The sequence below is a fragment of the Erinaceus europaeus genome, chromosome X (genome assembly GCF_950295315.1).
Source record: "Erinaceus europaeus chromosome X, mEriEur2.1, whole genome shotgun sequence".
Classification (NCBI taxonomy): Eukaryota; Metazoa; Chordata; class Mammalia; order Eulipotyphla; family Erinaceidae; genus Erinaceus; species Erinaceus europaeus.
In genome coordinates, this window is record NC_080185.1 from 50,391,094 (window position 1) to 50,410,404 (window position 19,311).

The window sequence follows — 19,311 nt, forward strand, 5'->3', positions numbered from 1 at the left end:
TTTTCTTGCAGGACTCCTTTCAGTACTTTTTGGAATGAGGGGTTTATGATGACAAATTCCTTTAGCTTTTGAATATTTGAGAAGACCTTTATTTTGCCCTCATTTCTGAAGGATAATTTTGCAGGTTACAAAATCCGTAGCTGGAATTCCCTCTTTTTTAGTAGTTTGAATATGTCACTCTACTCTCTCTTTGCCTTAGGGTTTGTGAAGAGAAGTCTTATAAAAGCTTATAACTCTACCCTTGTATGTGGATCTTGTCCTTTCCCTAGCAGCCTGTAAAATTTTTCCTTGTCACTGAGTTTTGGTACTTTTACAATGATGTGTCCTGGTGTTGGTGATTTTGCATTTATGTACCTCATTGTATGTGTTGCCTTTGAGTATTTTCTGAGAATTGCTTAAGTTAGGAAAATTCTCTGCTAAAATGTCCCTGAATATGGTCGCTATTCATTTCACCGATGTTCTCTTCCTCCGGATTTTCTATCAGTCTTACAGTTTACCTTTTCATGGAGTCTGCAATTTCATAGAGAGGCTTCTTTGTTTCTAAACCTTTCCTCTCCCTCATCCTTAAACTGAAAGAGTGGGCTAACTGTATCTTCTAGATTGCATAGTCTTATTATGACTGAGCGATTATACTTCCTAACCCTTCTACCTGAGCTTAAACTGCACACAAGGTGTCTTTCATTCCCTGCAATTCTGTTTGCAGGTTTTCTTTCATGCTTCCTAACTTCTCAGTGAATTATGTTTGAGGTTCTTTCATGTTTTCTAGTTTCTAAGAGAAGTTTATTTGAAGCTTTTCTTTTGTGTTTACTAATTCATTAGTTAAATAGTCTTTTAACAATCAAATATGCTTATTATTCTAAGCTTATATTCTTGGAGATTCCTCACAATGAGCATTCTGTAATCTTTCTCTGATGGTATCTCTCTATCTGTATACTCTTGGAGTCCTTCTGTTTCATTTCTGTCTGCCTGATTTGGGATATTTTGTTTGTTTCTGCAGTATTTCTGTTTATGCCTTTATTGTAGTGGTTATTGCTGGTCAGCAGGGGGTGCTATTGTTGTAGTCTCTAGGCTTCTCTTTTTTATATGTTTTGAGGTGGAAGGGGTGGGGATGTGGTAAGAGTCTCTTTTTTGTTGCTGTTGTTAATTTCTTCTGTGCTTGCTTTGGTGCATATATATTGGAAGGAGAGGAGGGAAAATTAAAAAGGAAATACTTGTTCAGTATCTCTTTGAACAAAATACTGAACAAGTATTTCCTTTTTAATTTGAACACATAAGGCACTACATATTCCAAATATAGTAAAAGTTTCCCTCCCCTCCCTTAAAGTCATGATTATTGTTAAATAATAAATACTTTACCATATCAAGTTTTCTTTAAAGATGTCTACTCAAGTTAACATTAGTGAGTGCGTAATTATGTGCCAAGTGTTTTTCATGATGTGCCTTATTTAAGTCCTCAAAATAAACCCATGGGATAGATATATCACTGTTTACTTTCCATATATATATTTTGTTTTACTATTTTATTTTTTAATTGGAAGGTTAATGGTTTTTAGTACAATTGTTAGCACATGGGTACAGTTTACCATCTCTCCATGATAGATGTCCATAAAAAACTCTCACACCCAACATAGGTCCTTTTTCCATCATCATGCATAAGGACCTCGATGGCACACCTTTCCCCAACCCGCAACCTTTATCCTTCTCCTGCTTCCCTGCAGTTCTTTACCTTGATACAATACACTAAACTTAGTCCAAATTTAACTCTGTGTTTCCCCTTTCTGTTCTTCTTTCTTGAGTTCTGACCATGAGTGAAATCATCTCCTATTCATCTTTCTTTTTCTGTCTGTCATATAACATGATAACTTCAAGTTCCATCCAAGATGAGGTGAGAAAGGTGATTTCATCATTCTTTCTTTATTTTATTTATAAATTGGAAATATTGACAAGACCATAAGATAAGAGGGGTACAATTCCACAAAATTCCAACCACCAGAACTCCCTATTCCATCCCCTCCCTTGAAAGCTTTTCTATTCTTTATCCCTCTGGGAGTATGGATCCAGGATCATTATGGGGTGTAGAAGATGGAAGGTCAGGGAGAATAATTGCAGGATCATAGGGCAGGTCCATTTTTAGCTTACTGAGAGTTTTGCAGACTGTTTTCCACAAGGATATACCAATTTATATTTCCACTAGCAATGTAGCAGTGCAGGAGGGTTCCTTTACTTCTGAAGGGTCTCCAACATTTGTTGTTGCTGTCACTTCTGATGTATGACATTCTCACAGTAGTGAAGTGGTATCTCATTTTCTTTGTTTGCATTTCTCTAATTTAGAGCACATTTTCATGTTTGTTGGCCTTCTCAATATCTTTGTTGGTGAATATTCTGTACATATTCTCTCCTCATTTTTGAATGGGGTCATTTTCTTGTTGCTGTTGCTCCTGAGTTTGGTGAGCTCTTTATATATTTTGGTTATTAGCCTCTTGTCTAATGGATGGCATGTAAAGATATTTTCCCATTCTGTAAAGTGTCTTTATGTTCAGGTGGCAGCTTCTTTTGCTGTGCAGAAGCTTTTTAATTTGATGTAGTTCCATTGGTTTATTGTTGTTTTAGTGTTCCATGAAAGTGGATTTATCTCACTGAAGAATTTATAAAATTTGATAGAAAAGAAGTGCTGCCAATATTTTCCTCTAAGTATTTGATAGTTTCTGGTCTAAAATACATGTCCTTGATCTATCTGGAGTTTACTTTTATGTGTGGTGAAATGTAATTATTCAGTTTCATCCTTCTGCATATTTCAACACACTTAGTTAAAGAGATCTTCTTTCACCATTTAATAGTCTGGACAGCTTTGTCAAAGATTAGATGTCCATGGGAGTAGGTGCTTATTTCTGGGATCTCAGTACTATTCCACTTGTAGACAAGTGTCTATTTTTGTTCCAGTACAAGGAAGTTTTGTTTACAATGACCCTATAATACAATTTGAGACCTGGGAGTGTGGTGCCTCTAGTTATTTCCTTTTTTTTTCTCAAGATTGTTTTGGCAATTCTACATATTTTCTGGTTCCAGACAAATAGTTTTTATTCTATTCTAAAAATTTTGGTGTGACCTTGATGGAGATTGCATTAAATTTGAATATTGCACTGGGTAGAATGTTCATTCTGATGTTGTTATTTCTACTAATCCATGAACATGGTATATCTTTTCTTTGTGTCTTTTTCTATTTCCTTGATTAATGATTCATAATTTTTACTATACAAGTTTTTCATTTCTTCTGTTAGGTTTATTCCTAGATATCTTATTGGTTTTGTTGCTATTGTAAAAGGGACTGATTTCTGGATTTTGTCTTCTTACATAGTGTTTGCATAAAGAAATTCCAAAGACTTCTGAACATTAATTTTGTAGCCTGACACTTTACTATATTTCCTGATAATTTCTCAGAGATTTCTGCAGGATGTCATAGGTTTTTATATGCAAACTATCATACCATCTGCAAATAGTGAGAATTTGACTTCTTCTCTTTCAGTCTGTATCCTTTTAATTCTTTGCTCTTGCCTATTTGCTATGGCAAGAACTTCCAATACTGTGTTGAATAACAATGGTGATAGTGCCAGCCCTGTCTAGTGCCTGACCTGAGCTGGAATGCTTTCATCTTCTCACTATTGAGTATGATGTTGGCTATAGGTCTAATGTATATGGACTCCACTAGGTTAAGGAATTTTTTATCTATTCCCATTTTTATAGTGTTTTGATTCTGAAGGGATGTTGGATTTTGTGAAATGCTTTCTCAGCATGTATTGATATAATCGTATTTTTTGTTTTATTGATGTGGTGGATCACACTGATTGTCTTACATATATTGAACCAGCCTTGTATCCTTAGGATAAATCCAACCTGGTTGCAATAAACTATCTTTTTTAATATACTGCTGTATCAACTTGGCTAGAATTTTGTTCAATATTTTAACATCTATGTTCATCAGAGTTACTGGTGTGTATTTTTTGTTGTGTGTCTGTTTGATATCAAGGTGACATTGGCTTTATAAAAGGTGGAAGAGATTATTGCTTTTTTTTCAATATTCTGGAAGAGTTTTAAAAGTAGAGGTAGTAACTCTCCCCCAAAGATTTTGTAGAATTCATTAGCAGATCCATCTGGTCCAGGACTTTTATTGTTGGGAAGGTTCTTGATAGCTGTTTCAATTTATTTGGCTATGATTGACCTGTTAATATTTTCTAGTTACTTTTTGTGTAATTTTGGAAGTTTATAGTTATCTAGAAACTTATCCATTTATTGCAGGTTTGCTAGCTTGGTGGCATAGAGTTGTTCATACAAGCTTCAGGTGATTTGTTAGATTTCTGTGGTGTCTGTTGTAATATTTCCTCTTTCCTTTACAATCCTAAGTATTTGAGTCTTTTCCCCCTTCCTGTTTTAGTGAGTCTGGCCAGGTATTTGTCTATTTTGCTTATAGTTTTGAAGAACCAACATTCAGATAAATTAATATTTTATATGATTCTCTTATTTTTATGTTATTTATTTCTTCCCTAATTTTACTGATTTCAGTCATTCCAGAGCCATACTTATGGAAGTCCAGACAACTGACAACTAACTTTTAAATTTTTATTTATTATTGGACAGAGATAGAGAGAATTTGAGAAGGGAGATGGAGATAGAGAGGGAGAGATACAGAGAGACACCTGTAGCCCTGATGCACCACTAGTGAAGCTTTCCCCTGCACCAGGTGTACAACCATCTGTCCCTGGATAACTAGTTTTAGAATATCTACCATCACTGTAAGCTAACCCTACCAACTCCTCTCAACTATTAGTTCTTAAACATTTTTGTATTATTTCTTTCAAGTTCCTTTAACACATTACCACAAACTTGACATTTGAAAACAGAACAAATCCATTATAGTTATAATATCTTCAGTTAAAATGTGGTAGACATAGAATATGAACAAATGTCTCCCTTCTTCTAGATCTTGCACCCCCCCTTTACCTACATGATGTTGCCTTCTCACTATCAAAAACTGTTTTGAGATAATTTTAATTACTTTAAGATATTTATTTCTTATTTTCCTATTGTGAGAGCAAAAGGGAGCTAAACGACATAAAACCAAATAATTGGTTCATGCATGCAAGTATTATGCTTTATTAGCGGACTCACCTCCTCAGCCTAAAAAAAGTTATTTTAGTTGTTATTCTTGTTTTCCTTATTATTATTTTATCTTGTGTTTTCTTTTTATTTAAATGTCTGAAAGTGTAACGTATGTCAGTTGTTCACATATCAAAATACATAAAAGGGTAGGAAGTGTTTTCTATTTGGTTGCTGCTATCTCTTTTCCCATACTAATTTTTCTATTTGCAATTTCTGAATGAAAAAATATAAATCCATTATGTCCTTTTTGTACATATTCGCTATACTGCAACTTCAACTGTTCAGTGATCAGTCTTTAGGCCAATCAGTTATTCATGCAACTGGTAACTCTAGTTCCTCTCTAAAATACTTTATTAAGGACCCCACAGTAGCACACACAGTTGAGTGTGCATATTACAGTGTGTAAAAACCTGGATTCAAGATCCAAGTCTCCACTTCAAGAGTGGTGAGGCAGTATTGCAGGCCTCCTTTCCTCCTTCTCCTCTCCCTCTCTCCACTTCCCCTTTCTTCCTAAACAATAAACTATTGTAAAACACTTTATGATTCCTTTGACCTCTTATGTTTATCTAAGTTTTTTTTTTCTTTTTTGCCTCAAGACTTATTGCTGGGGCTCAGTTCTGGGACTAAAAATCCACTGCTCCTAGTGGACAATTTCCCCATTTTATTGGATATGACAGAGATAAATTTAAAAGGGAGGGACGATAGAGAGAAAGAGAGACCCCTGCATACCTGCTTCACCTCTTGTAAAGCATCTGCTCTGTAGGTGGAGAGCAGGGTTCCAAATGTGATCCTTGTGTGGGTCCTTGCGCTTAGTACTATGTGCTTAACTGGGTGTACCTAAGTATTCTCTATGTATTTACTATTAAAAAAGCATTTAAAATATCTTTAAACTTCAACTTTTTTTTAAAAAAAAGTATTATTTCACAGGACAGAGATAAACTGAGAGGCAAGGGGGATAGAGAGGGATAGACAGACAGAGGAACACCTACATCCCTGATTTACTGCTCATGAGGCTGTAGGTAGGGGTCCAGGGACTAGAACCTGGATCCCTGTGCATGATGACATGTACACTTAACACTCGCCCCCCCATTCTTTCTATTTTATAATCCTTATGTCTCAATGTTTTCTGATCATTCCAGAAGGTAGAATGTCAGGAAACATGCACACACAGGAGAAGAAAAAAGTAAAAATAGAGAAATGTTTGTAGCTTACACTAGAAATGCCCATTATAAAATTCACAAAATTTATTTATTACTCTGTATAGTAACAACGCAGTCATATTTTACTATAAATTACTCTAATATCTTATATATAACTTGAAAATCTTATATAACCTTGGAAAAATGGATAAATCTTCCCATGTAACTTTTAAAAGAGCATCAAATTCATAAATCCTTATAAACATTGAGACACTCTAGAACATAACTGGGTTTATGTCATATATTAATAATAACAGGTATAGAAAACAAAAATAAGTAATTGAGTAATGTTGGTAACAAAACCAATGCAACATAGTTAATTAATTTTATTATTCTTGCTATACTTTAAGACCCCCTTCTTCCCAACATATTGACTGCAGGTAACATGTAATTACCTTCTGGCAACACAGAAAGGAACATCATATCAACCTCTTATTTTATTTGTGTCTTCTAAACAAGTAGCCTTCAAATTATAGGTGATAATTTACTAATATATTTTGAAATATTTTAGTAGTTCATACCCACTACTTTTAAATTAAATATATTAAAATGAGATATAAATGCTAAAGGTATATTTTGTTCTATAAAACTGTTGTTTCGTGTTATATGTGTGCTTATAAGCATATTTTATATAAAATATTTTTATCCTATAAGTTATTGCCAGAAAGTTTGGAAAATATTGCTATGAAAGACTGAATTCATTAACCAGATGTTATAAGTAAATTAGTTTCCGCCTAAATATAAGTACCTGTTATATATTGTCTGTGGCTACTTTTCTATCATATTGACAGAACTGAGCAGCAATATCATGAACTATATGTAACATAAAGCCCAATAGCTTTACTATCTAGGTCATTTATAGAACAAATTTGTGGGCCTCTGAGTTAGAGTATTAGAGCCAAAAGTAGATTACCTTGTCTAGAATTCACAGCTCTGTCATTCACTATGCTTGTGAACTTGGATAAATTATGCAAAGCTCTAATGACCATTGTCTAAAAGAGGGTTATTGTAATAGTACTTACACAAAAATACTTTATCTCATAGGTTGTTATAAGGATTAAGTAAGACGATGTGCATAAAATACCTAACACAGTATTTTATTCTAAAAGGCATAGCATTTGTCTCCTGTTAACTTCTGATGTGATAGAAACCAAACAGCTGTGGATGTAGAAAGGAACTGAAGATAAAGACCATGTATATGAAAACCGCCTTTTATTATAACTTTCACAGTGGTGTTGACATTAGTGTAGTGGGTAACTTGGAGAGAGAACCTTTATACTTATGGAAAAGTGCAATCATTAAAGGACTAATAATTGGGAAATTCAGTGAAGAATGAGTGAGGAGTCAGTGAAGTAGCTCATTTGGATAGTAGGCTGCTTTGCCATGTGCACAATCCAAGGTCAGTCCCAACCACATTGAATACATTGAAGGAAGCTTCAGTGTCGTCTATTTCATTCTCTGTTTATAACTAAAAACTGGATTGAGAACATAAATGAAAAGGGGGCCAGGCGGTAGCCACCTAGATGAGCATACAAAGTGCTGTGGGCAAAGAGCCAGGTTTAACACCCCCCCAAACCCCTCCTTCTGCCTTCTGTTCCCTAACTGCATGGAGGATACTTCACAAGCAGTGAAGAAGGATTGTACGTGTCTCCCATTTTCTCTCCCTTTCTATCTTCCCCGCCCCTTTCAATTTCTATCTGTCCTAACTAATAAAAAATAGAAAGAAGAAAAGAAAAAATAAATGAAAATTTAAAAAAACATTTATATATAGTAGGATATAGAGGATTAAGTGTAGACTTGGAGAGATTAGCCTTGAAGGAAGTAAGAACACATTAAAGTATAAAATATTTTTATTTATTTATTTTTACCAGATTATTTGTCAGCTCTGGTTTGTGGATATGTTGAGTATTTAACTTGGAACACTGGGGTGTCCATCATGTAAGCCTTTTGTATAATCTTTGTGCTACCTCTTCAAACCTAAATAAATACTTTCTATTTGTTTATGTATTTATTGTAGGCAACAAATTTTAACCGGGGCTGGGTACTTACATTGCTCCATTATTCCCAGTGATCTTTCCCTCCATCTTTTCTTTTCTTTTCCTTCTATTTTTTATAGACGATCAAAGACAGAGAGCAATAAAGAAATATAGGCAGAGAGACACCTGCTGCATCGCTCTACCACTTGTGAGGTTTTTCTCCTGCTGTGGGAACCATGAGTTTGAACCTGGTTCTCATACATTATAGGTGTGCTACAGGGTGAATCAACATGAAGCCCAGTTTAAAGAATAACATGAAGTTTATTTGATCTAAATGTAAGTTTTGACATGGAGTAGAGAAAGTTCATATCTCAAAAGGTTCCTGTGAAGCAGGAAAAAGCTTTTTCTCATCTGAGGCAAGAGTTAGGTGACAGAATGAATCCCTGATTAGTATTTCCAAAAGGAATTGGAATCAGAAATTTTCAAAGATACTTATATGTGAAAGGTACTGTGGGGTTGGTTGAGGTATAGAGGTCAGCATTTGGTGGCATCAGTCTAAATAGTTTTGTGACCTTCTCTAGAGGGGCATGAAAGCCTGAGAGTAAAAATACAAAATTGAGGGTTGTATTGAATCAGAACACCACCATGTGTTGAAAGACTTAGAAAATATAAATCCATCAGTGATAACAACCTGATATCACATCAGCCTGTCCTTGGAAGTACTATATACTTAACAGGTTCTACAGTTTTATCCTGCCTGGTGTGATTGCATTGCATCACATTGCACAGTGGCACAACCTCCCCAGACATTTTTGGATTTCTTTTTCTAAAATTTCTATGCAACATGATAACAGACAGTAAACTGGAAAGCTCTGTGATGGAACGTAAACTGTGACTTTTATGGCGAGAGAATGAAACTGCAGAAGGCTGCAGGGTAGTGCTAGAGATGACTTGAATAGCTGTTAGGACTCCATGAGTTAAGCAATAAAATATCTTATACTTTGAGAACTACAGGGCACAGTTCTCTGGTGTTCCAACATGGATTCAAGTAAAATGCTACAAAAATTGGCATTATTCAGTTTGATCCTTTGAGATTCCAAACATCAAGTGAGAGGGTGGATATGCCAACCATTTTCTGGGCATACTAAAAATGGAGTAGGGTGCTCATCTCTCTAGTTACCTGAGAAGTCGAACAATTCAGGAAATAAAACACTTTGTCTGGGAATTAGCTTGATAATGAATAAATGAGTAACAGTTGCTCCCACACAGGTGCCTACTGAACCCACCGGAAATGTACAATTCAGCTGAAGTTGAGCATATTTCTGAGGTTTCTTCACACTACCTTCATAAAGTTTGAGCTTTTCACTGGTACAGGTAGATCTCATATGGACATTTTCCCTCCCAATACTGGCTTTCGTACTTAGCACCCAGACAAGTGTGCATTACCCTTAGAGATTGTCATGCTAATTTGGTTGTTCTGATAAAATGATGCGGAGGATCAGAAAATAAATGATGCAGAAAGTACTGTGCATTTTTGGGTCACTCTATCACCTAGTATTTTAGAAAAACTATTAAAATATCAAAAACACTTCCTTAAGTATCAAAAGTTCTTGGCTTGAGAACTGTCATGCTTCTGACTAGGAGAATGACAAACTGCTCAACTACTTTTAGTCAAGTCCACTTTTAACATTCACAAAAAGATAAATATGAAAATTATTCATAGAGTTGTAAATATTAACTAATAGTATTCAACACAGAATAAGCCTTCCTTAATTGCCATCCCTTCTTCCTCCCTACTGTCTGCATTCCCTTTAACCATATACAAATTTTGAAGCATGCTTTGCAACAAAATTTAACTTGAATCCTGGCAGCACCACTTATTCTTCATAAACCTCCAGACAAGTCACATCACATCCCTGAATCTGTTTCCTTATCCTCAGTTTAAAACATACTTAATTATCAAACAAGATATTATACATGAAAATTATGTAGTATTATGCAAATACTAGTGTTAATTTTCTGTTTTTGAGGGCTTCACTCCATTTTACATACAGGAAGAAGGATTTGGTAGATCAATGTATTTACTCAATGAACATCAAACCTGAAATGAGAACTCTACTCCCAACCTGGGATCTTCCCAATTATATTTCTCAGGGAGAACTTGGTCCTCTACCCAGAATAGAAGGTTCCATCTGGTCTCAGAAGTGCAGGCTCTGCTATGTATGTTTCCCTGATGTTCACCAGTCAGAAAAGCAGCAACACTGATTGAGTCCCTTTTAGACACATTCCAGAACAAAAATCTCATAACCCTATCTTTGTCCCTGTAGTAACTGTACAGTATTTGAAAACTAAGATCTCTTGCTGTCTTCATACTCAAATTACTTTACTTTCCCCACAATACCCAACCTAGGTGCCTGAATCCTCTTCAGCAGGACTTTTTTGTTTTAAAGCCTCATACTTGTTCAAAAGACAAACTCCCTAGAATCTGAATGTCTGAAACCAAGGATATTCAATTAGCTAAAAGTAAAAATCAAGTCTCCTTTTTGTTTTTGTCTCAGGAGAGTGGGCAGATTGAGCATATAGGATACTGCTCAAGCCTTCTGAGAAAAGATGTTATATATGAAGAGAGGAACTCAGAAAAGTTACTTTATGAAAGCAACCATTCTGTTCCAGGAAAAGGACGTACAGTAAAGGATGGAAAGACATACCTGGAATGTTGACAAGAGCATGTAGTTGGGATGGAAAGGTCACAGTTTGAAACTGTGAACAAATTTCTTGGTGTCTCTCAGTCTCAGTTTTTGTGATCTATAAAATGTGATGGTAGTGTCATCTACCTTACCAGATTGCTTTAAGAGTCAGAAGGAAAATGTGTGGAATGTGTTCATAAATATCTACTAAGATATAAGAGGATATTAGAACTCTAATCACTAAACGGACCTGATGAACTTTTCAAAGGAAGCTCAAGGGTGCAGTTGTCTTGACAACTCTTAGCCATATGAGAGTCACTCAGATTTTCCTCAGGTTCCATACTGTGAGTGGAGTGTTACATATACCTGTCCATATTTCATGAGTCCCTCTCCTTCCAGTTGTTGGCAAAGGGGAAGAGATTACTCATTTTCCTTGAGACTATCAATAGGTTTCAGGAGCTCTAATCCAAGAATAGCAGAGGTAGAGGGGAGAGGTCAAGATTCTTGACATAGAAGATCTTTTCACTGCCTGCTACAGCCTTGAAACAGAAAATTCTGGTCCCTAAACTGGAAAGGTCAAAACAAGATGACCTCCCAGAGGCATAACTCTGGAATCATTAAAGCAGTGACATAATAGACCCATGAAATGTAAAATGGCAGATATAATTCTCAGTATGACAAAATAATTGTATTACGAAATAAGTAAAACAATATATAATCACTGAGGATATTAGCTGTATTTACTTTCTCTTAAAACTCCCCATTTGACATTCCTAGATTCAGTCTCCACATTGGTGGCAGGAAGAATAAGAGAAGTGTCGGGGGTCCTGTGGTAGCACAGCGGGTTAAGCACACATGGCATGAAGCATAAGTACTGGTGTTAAGGATCCCAGTTTGAGCCCCCGGATCCACACCTGCAGGAGAATCGCTTCACAGGCAGTGAAGCAGATCTGTAGGTGTCTATCTTTCTCTCTATCTCTCTGTCTTCCCCTCCTCTCTCCATTTCTCTCTGTCCTATCTAACAAAGACGGCATCAATAACAACAATAATAACTACAACAACAATAAAAAACAAGGGCAACAAAAGGGAAAATAAATACATATAAATTTTTTTAAAAGAATAAAGAATAAGAGAAGTGTCAAAATAAAAAAAATGCTGATATCAAGAACCTAATGTAAGAAACTCTCTCAAGCCAAGCAATTTAAGTTTCTTTACATTTTCCATTAGATTTTGCTTAATTTTTAAAATTTGATAACTTTATTAAGGAAATATTAATTGACATAGTTCCATAAGGATATAGTTCCACACCTTCCAAAGATGGGTGCCACCATAAATTACCCTCCAACCAACTGCCATCCATCTCTATCATAGGATTCTAGATTCTCCCTCCCTCCCCTTCCTGTACTTGCTCCCCTCCTTGCCTGAGTCTTCAGATCTACTGCAAAAGACTGTCCTCAGAATACTTAAAAAAATAAAAATAAATAAAAAAGACAATGTCCTATTAAGTTTTCATCTTGTATTATTCCTTGTATTTCTTCTTAGGTTCTACATGTGAGTGAAATTATCCTGTATTCATCCTTCTCATTATGACTTATTTCACTTAACATGATTCTCTCCAATCCCATTCATGTTGTAGCAAAAGAGAAAATTTCACCATTATTTATAACTAAGTAATATTCTACTATGTAGATATATGACAACTTATTTAAGCAGTGATCTATTATGGGACACTTGGGTTGTTTCCAAATATTGGCTACTACAAACAGTGCTGCCTAGATCTCTTTAGATAAATGTTTTTGTGTTTTGTGGACAGATGTCTAGATGGTGAATTTCTGGATTATGTTAGGTTCATTTACAATATCTTGAGGAATGTGTAGGTTGTTTCCATAGGAACTAGAAAAATATACATTCCCCACTAAGAGAGTTAAAGACTTCCCTTTTGACATATATTTGGTATCATTCGTTTCTGTGTTTTTAAATGCATACCATTCTCACAGGTGCTATGTGGTAGCTCGTTGTTATTTTGATTTACATTTATTTGGTAATCATTGACTTTGAGCACATTTTCATATTCCTGTTGGTAATCTGAATATCTTCATTAGTAAAGAGTCTTTGGATGCAAAAATAATCTTATTGTTTTTGCTATTGACATTCTTGAAGTTTTTATATATTTTGGTTACTAACCCATTGTTAGATGATGTATATGTATCTCTTTCCATACAGTAGGGTATCTTTTTGTTGTAATGATGGCACATTTACTCTGCAGAAACTTTTAGCTTCATAGAATCCCATTGCTCTATTTTTAAAGTTTTATTAGGGAAACAGTGATTTAGAAGACAGTAGTTGTCACGTTGGTACAATTTTTCACCTTACCATGAAAGTGTTGGCACATCAATATTTTTTAAATTAATTTATTTAGTCATAGGATGGGGGGTACAACTCCACACAATTCCCATCACCCAATCTCCATATCCCATCACCTCCCCAATAGCTTTCCCATTCTCTATCCCTATGGGAGCATGGGCCCAGGGTCATTGTGGGTTGCAGAAGCTGGGAGGTCTGGCTTCTGTAATTGCTTCCCTGATGAACATGGGTGTTGACTGGTCGATCCATACTCCCAGTCTGCATCTCTCTTTCCCTAGTAGGGTGAGTCTCTGAGGAAGCAGAGCTCCAGAACGCATTGGTGGGGTCTTCAGTCCAAAGAAGCCTGGCCAGCATCCTGATAGCATCTGGAACCTGGTGGCTGAAAAGAGAGTTAACATACAAAGCCAAACAAATTGTTGAGGAATCATGGACCCAAAGCTTGGAATAGTGGAGATGAAGTGTTGGGGGGTACTCACTGCAAACTCTAGTGTACTACTGCTTTCAGGTATGTATTTGCCCTAGTTTATGGATACGTGTGAACATAAGGTCTATCTCCTGGAACCTGGTCTATATCTAGGTTTTGGGACTTTGTTAGGAAGTGAACTACCTGGGATGGAATTAGAGAATACTATGAAAGGAAAGGTCTCACCCAAGTAATGAAGCTGAAGGGTTGTCGTTCCATACCTGAAGTCTCTGGACAGTCTGAAGTGAAGCTGCTAGGGTGGCACTCATTGCATTGATTAGGTTGCGATCAGCGATGCAATATTATTTGATAAGAATTAGGAGAAGCATACGGGAAAGTGGGCCCTACCCTCTCACCAGGACTGGTCCCAGGACTGGGGGAAATATAGGCTCTATAGTGGAAATGTGAGGTTTCTGCTATCTTGGGGTTCGAGAAGACAACCCTAAGACACTTACTGGATAGTTACTGTTAATGGATAGTTACCATTATCATCACATTATTTGGTAATTGAGTTAGCTTTGAAAAGTCCCTTTGTTATACATACAATCAATTTTTCCCCTCTCATATTAATTAAATAGTGATTTATATGACTACAATTTAATAGGTGTGTACATAAACACCATTCCCATCACCAGAAGATTGTGTCACATCCCACACACCCACCACCACCCCACACCCTCACTGGCCCAGGAAGCCACATGTCCACCCTCCCGCTCACCAGAGGGTTTTTACTTTGGTGCCCTACTTTCAATTTAGTCAGATCCTGCCATTAGTTTCCCTTTATGATCTTCTTTCTCAACTTCTGTTGATGAGTGGGATCATCCCATACTCATCTTTTCTTTCTGACTTACCTCACTTAACATAATTCCTTCTAGCTCTGACCAAAATGGGTCAGAGAGGTTGAGTTCATAGTTATTAGTAGCTGCATAGTATTCCATTGTGTATATATATACCACAGCTTTCTCAGCCACTCATCTGTTGTTGGGCACCAGGCTTGCTTCCAGGTTTCAGCTATTATGAATTGTGCTGCTATGAACATAGGAGTACAGACACCTTTTTGGTTGGGTGTTATGGAGTCCTTGGGGTATATCCCCAGGAGAGGAATTACTGAGTCATATGGAAGGTCCATGTCTAGCCTTGTGAGAGTTCTCCAGACAGCTCTCCACAGAAGTTGGACCAATTTGCCTTCCCACCAGCAGTGCAAAAGGGTTCCTCTGTCCCCACAGCCTCTCCAGTATTTGTTGCTGCTGTCCTTTTTGATATATGCCATTCTCACAGGGGTAAGGTGGTATCTCAATGTTGTCTTTATTTGCATTTCTCTGACAATCAGTGACCTGGAGTAGTTTTTCAAATGTTTGTTAGCCTTTTAGATCTCCTCTGGAGTGAATGTTCTCTTCATATCCTCTGTCCATTTATGAATGTGGTCATTTGCTTTTTTGGGGCTAAGTTTGCTGAGCTCTTTGTATATTTTGGTGATTAGTCTCTTTTCTGATGAATGACATGTAAAGATATTCTCCCATTCTGTGAGGGGTCTCTTTGTGTGATGCAGAAGCTTTTCAATTTGGTATAGTCTCATTTGTTTGTTTCTGCTTTAGTCTTCCTTGCAACTGGGTTTGTTTCATCAAAGATGTCCTTGACGTTTAGGTGGGAAAGTGTTTTACCAATGTTTTCCTCTAAGTGTTTGATTGTTTCTGGTCTAACATCCAGGTGTTTAATCCATTTGGAGTTGATTTTTGTTTCTGGTGAGATAAAGTAGTTCAATTTCATTCTTCTGCATGTTACAACCCAGTTTTCCCAACACCATTTATTGAAGAGAGCCTCCTTTTTCCATTTAATCCTTTGGGCCCCCTTATCAAAGATTAGATGTCCATATAATATGGACATGTCAGTTTTAGTTCTGGGCTTTCAATTCTGTTCTACTGGTCTTTGTGCCTATTTTTATTCCAGTACCATGCTGTTTTGATTATGATGGCTTTATAACAAAGTTTGACGTCTGGGAATGTGATGCCTCCATTTCTGTTTCTTTTCCTCAAGATGGTTTTGGCAATTCTAGGTGTTTTCTGGTTCCGGATAAATGATTGTAGTTTTTGTTCTATTCTCTTAAAGATGCTTGGTGGAACTTTGATGGGTATGATATTAAATTTGTATATGGCTCTTGAGAGAATATTCATTTTGATGATATTTATTCTTCCAATCCATGAGCATCGGATATCTTTCCATTTCCTTGAATGTGACTCATAGTTTTCAGTATACAAGTCTTTGAATTCTTGGTCATCTTTACTCCTAGGTAGTTTATTGATTTTGCTGCAACAGTGAATGAGAGTGATTTCTGGATGTCTTCTTCTTCAGATTTAGTGTTTGCATAAAGAAATGCCACTGATTTTTGTATGTTGATTTTGTAGTCTGATACCTTGCTATATTGCCTAATAACTTCCAGTAGTTTTCTGCTGGATTCTTTAGGTTTTTCTATGTATACTATTTATCATCTGAAAATAGTGAGAGCTTGACTTCTTCCCTTCCAATCTGTATTCCTTTGATTTCTTTCTCTTGCCTGATTGCTATGGCAAGGACTTCCAAGACTATGTTAAAGAGTAATGGTGACAGTGGACAGCCTTGTCTAGTCCCCAATCTGAGGGGGAATGCTTTCAGCTTCTCCATTGAGTATGATGTTGGCTGTTGGTTTTCTATATATGGATTCCACTATCTTGAGGAATTTCCCATATATTCCCATTTTTGTAGTGTTTTGAGCATGAATGGGTGTTGGATTTTGTCAAAGGCTTTCTCTGCATCTATTGAGATAATCATGTGGTTTTTGGCTTTGCTTTTATTCATGTGGTAATGACATTGATTGGCTTATGTACGTTGAACCAACTTTGCATTCCTGGGATAAATTCCATTTGGTCGTGATGAACAATCTTTTTGATATGTTGCTGTATCTGGCCAAGATCTTGTTTAATATTTTGGCATCTATGTTCAAAAGAGATATTGGTCTTTAGTTTTCCTTTTTTGTTGTGTCCTTATCTGCTTTTGGTATCAGGGTGATTTTGGCTTCATAGAAGGTGGAAGGGAGTGTTCCTGTTTCTTTGAGCTTATGGAAAAGCTTTAGAAGTATGGGTACTATTTCCTGAAGGTTTCGTAGAATTCGTTTGTGAAGCCATATGGTCCAGGACTTTTGTTGTTGGGGAGATTCTTAATAACAGTTTCGATTTCTTTTTCTGTGATTGGTGCATTTAGGTTTTGTAGTTCTTCTTGGTTCAGTTTTGGAAGGGCATATGCTTCTAGGAATTCTTCCCTTTCTTCCAGATTTTCTAGCTTGGTGGCATATAGTTCTTCATAGAAGTTTCGCATGATTTTCTGGATTTCTGTGGTGTTAGTTGTGATATCTCCTCTATCATTTACAATTCTATTAATTTGAGTCTTCTCCCTTTTTTGTTTAGTGATTATGGCTAGGGGTTTGTCAATTCTGTTTAATCTTTCAAAGAACCAACATTTGGCTTCATTGATCTTCTGTATGGTTCTCTCATTTTTTATGTTGTTTATTTCTGCTCTAATTTTACTGATTACTGTCCCTCTGGTTGCTTTAGGGTTTCTTTGTTGCTCTTCCTCTAAGTCCTTGAGGTGTGAAGTAAGGTTGTTTATTTGAGCCTTTTCTTGTTGTTTAATATGTGATTGTATGGCTATGAGTTTCCCTCTCAATACTGCTTTAGCTGTGTTCCAAATATTTTGTTAGGTTTTGTCTTTATTTTTTTTTTGTTTCCAGGAATATTTGAATTTCTTGCTTCAGTGACTCTCTGACCCAGTGGTTGTTAAGTAGTATGTTGTTTAGTTTCCAAATTCTATGACTTTTAATAATTTTCTGATTGTTGTTAAATGTTAGTTTTACTCCACTGTGGTCTGAGAAGATACTTGGGATGATTTCAATGCCTTTGAATTTATTGATGCTGTCTTTGTGGCCTAATATGTGGTCTATTCTTGAGTATGTATTATGTGCATTTGAGAAGAATGTGTATTCCAGTTTTTGGGGTGAAAGGCTCTGAAGATGTCCAGGAGGTCTAGTCTGATCATCTCTTCATTTAATTCTCTTGTTTCTTTGTTGATTCTCTGCTTCGTTGATCTAAGTGTGAGAGTGGGGTCTTAAAATATCCCACTATTATTGTATTACTATTGATGTATTTTTGAAGTTCTTTCAGTAGGTGCTTGGTGTATTTATATGGTCCCTCATTGGGTGCATAGGTGTTAATAATTGTTATATCTTCTTGGCTGATTGATCCTCTAATCATTATATAATGTCCTTGCCTATCTTTCATTACTTTATTTAATTTAAAATCTGCTGTGTCAGAGATGAGAATGGCTGTTCCAGCTTTTTTTGTGGTTTATTAGCTTGGATGATAGTTTTCCATCCTTTCACTTTAAGTCTGTGTTTATCTTGTTGTGACAGATGGGATTCTGGCAAGCAGCATATGGTTGGGTTATGTTTTCTGATCCATCCTCCCACTCTGTACCTTTTGATGGGTGAGTTTAAGCCACTGACATTTATTGTATTATGGATTTAATGTATTGTAGTGCCATTGTTCAATGAATTTTTATTTGCTCTGATATATGGCAAGTATTATAGTGAAGTTCTTGTTTATAAGAGGTCTTTTAGAACCTCTTTCAGGGCCGGTTTGGTGATGGTTGCCTCCTTTAACTGTTGTTTGTCTAAGAAGGTTTTGATCCCTCCATCTTTTTGAATGAAAGTCTAGCAGGATATATTATCCTTGGTTGAAACCCTTTTTCATTCAGAGCTCGATAGATAATCTTGCCATTCTCTTCTGGCTTTTAGAGTTTGATTGGAGAAGTCTGAATTAGTCTTATGGGTTTTCCCCTGTATGTGACTTTTTGTTTTTCTCTTACAGCCTTTAGGATCCTTTCTTTATCCTTACTTCTTATCATTGTAACTATGATGTGTTTTGGTGTCTTCAGGTCTGGGTTGATTCTGTTTGAAAGTCTTTGGGCCTCTTTAATCTTAATGTCCTTTCTGTTATTCAGGTCTGGGAAGTTTTCTTCTATAATTTCCTCTAGAATTTTTCCTTTCCCTTCCTCTCTTTCTTCTTCTGGCAGGCCAATTATACGAATGTTACTTCTTTTGAGATCATCCCATATGTCTCTGTTGTTGTTTTCAGTGTCTCTCAGTCTCTTTTTGAGCTCTTTCACCTCTTTCTTAGTTTTCTCTAACTCATCCTCTGTCTGACTAATTCTGTTTTCTGCTTTTGTTAGTCTACTTTCCCTTCCCTCAGCTTCTTTCCTCAGTTCAGCTATTTCAGCTTTCAGTTATCTAATTGCCTCAAGATAATCAGTATATTCCTTGGGGGTCTCAAATGTTGTTTTCCTAATACTGCCATTCATTTCCTCCAAAGTTGCTTTCATTTCTGTGTTTAATAAGTTTATTATTGCTTGCATACTTTTCTTATCTATGCTTACTCCTGGCT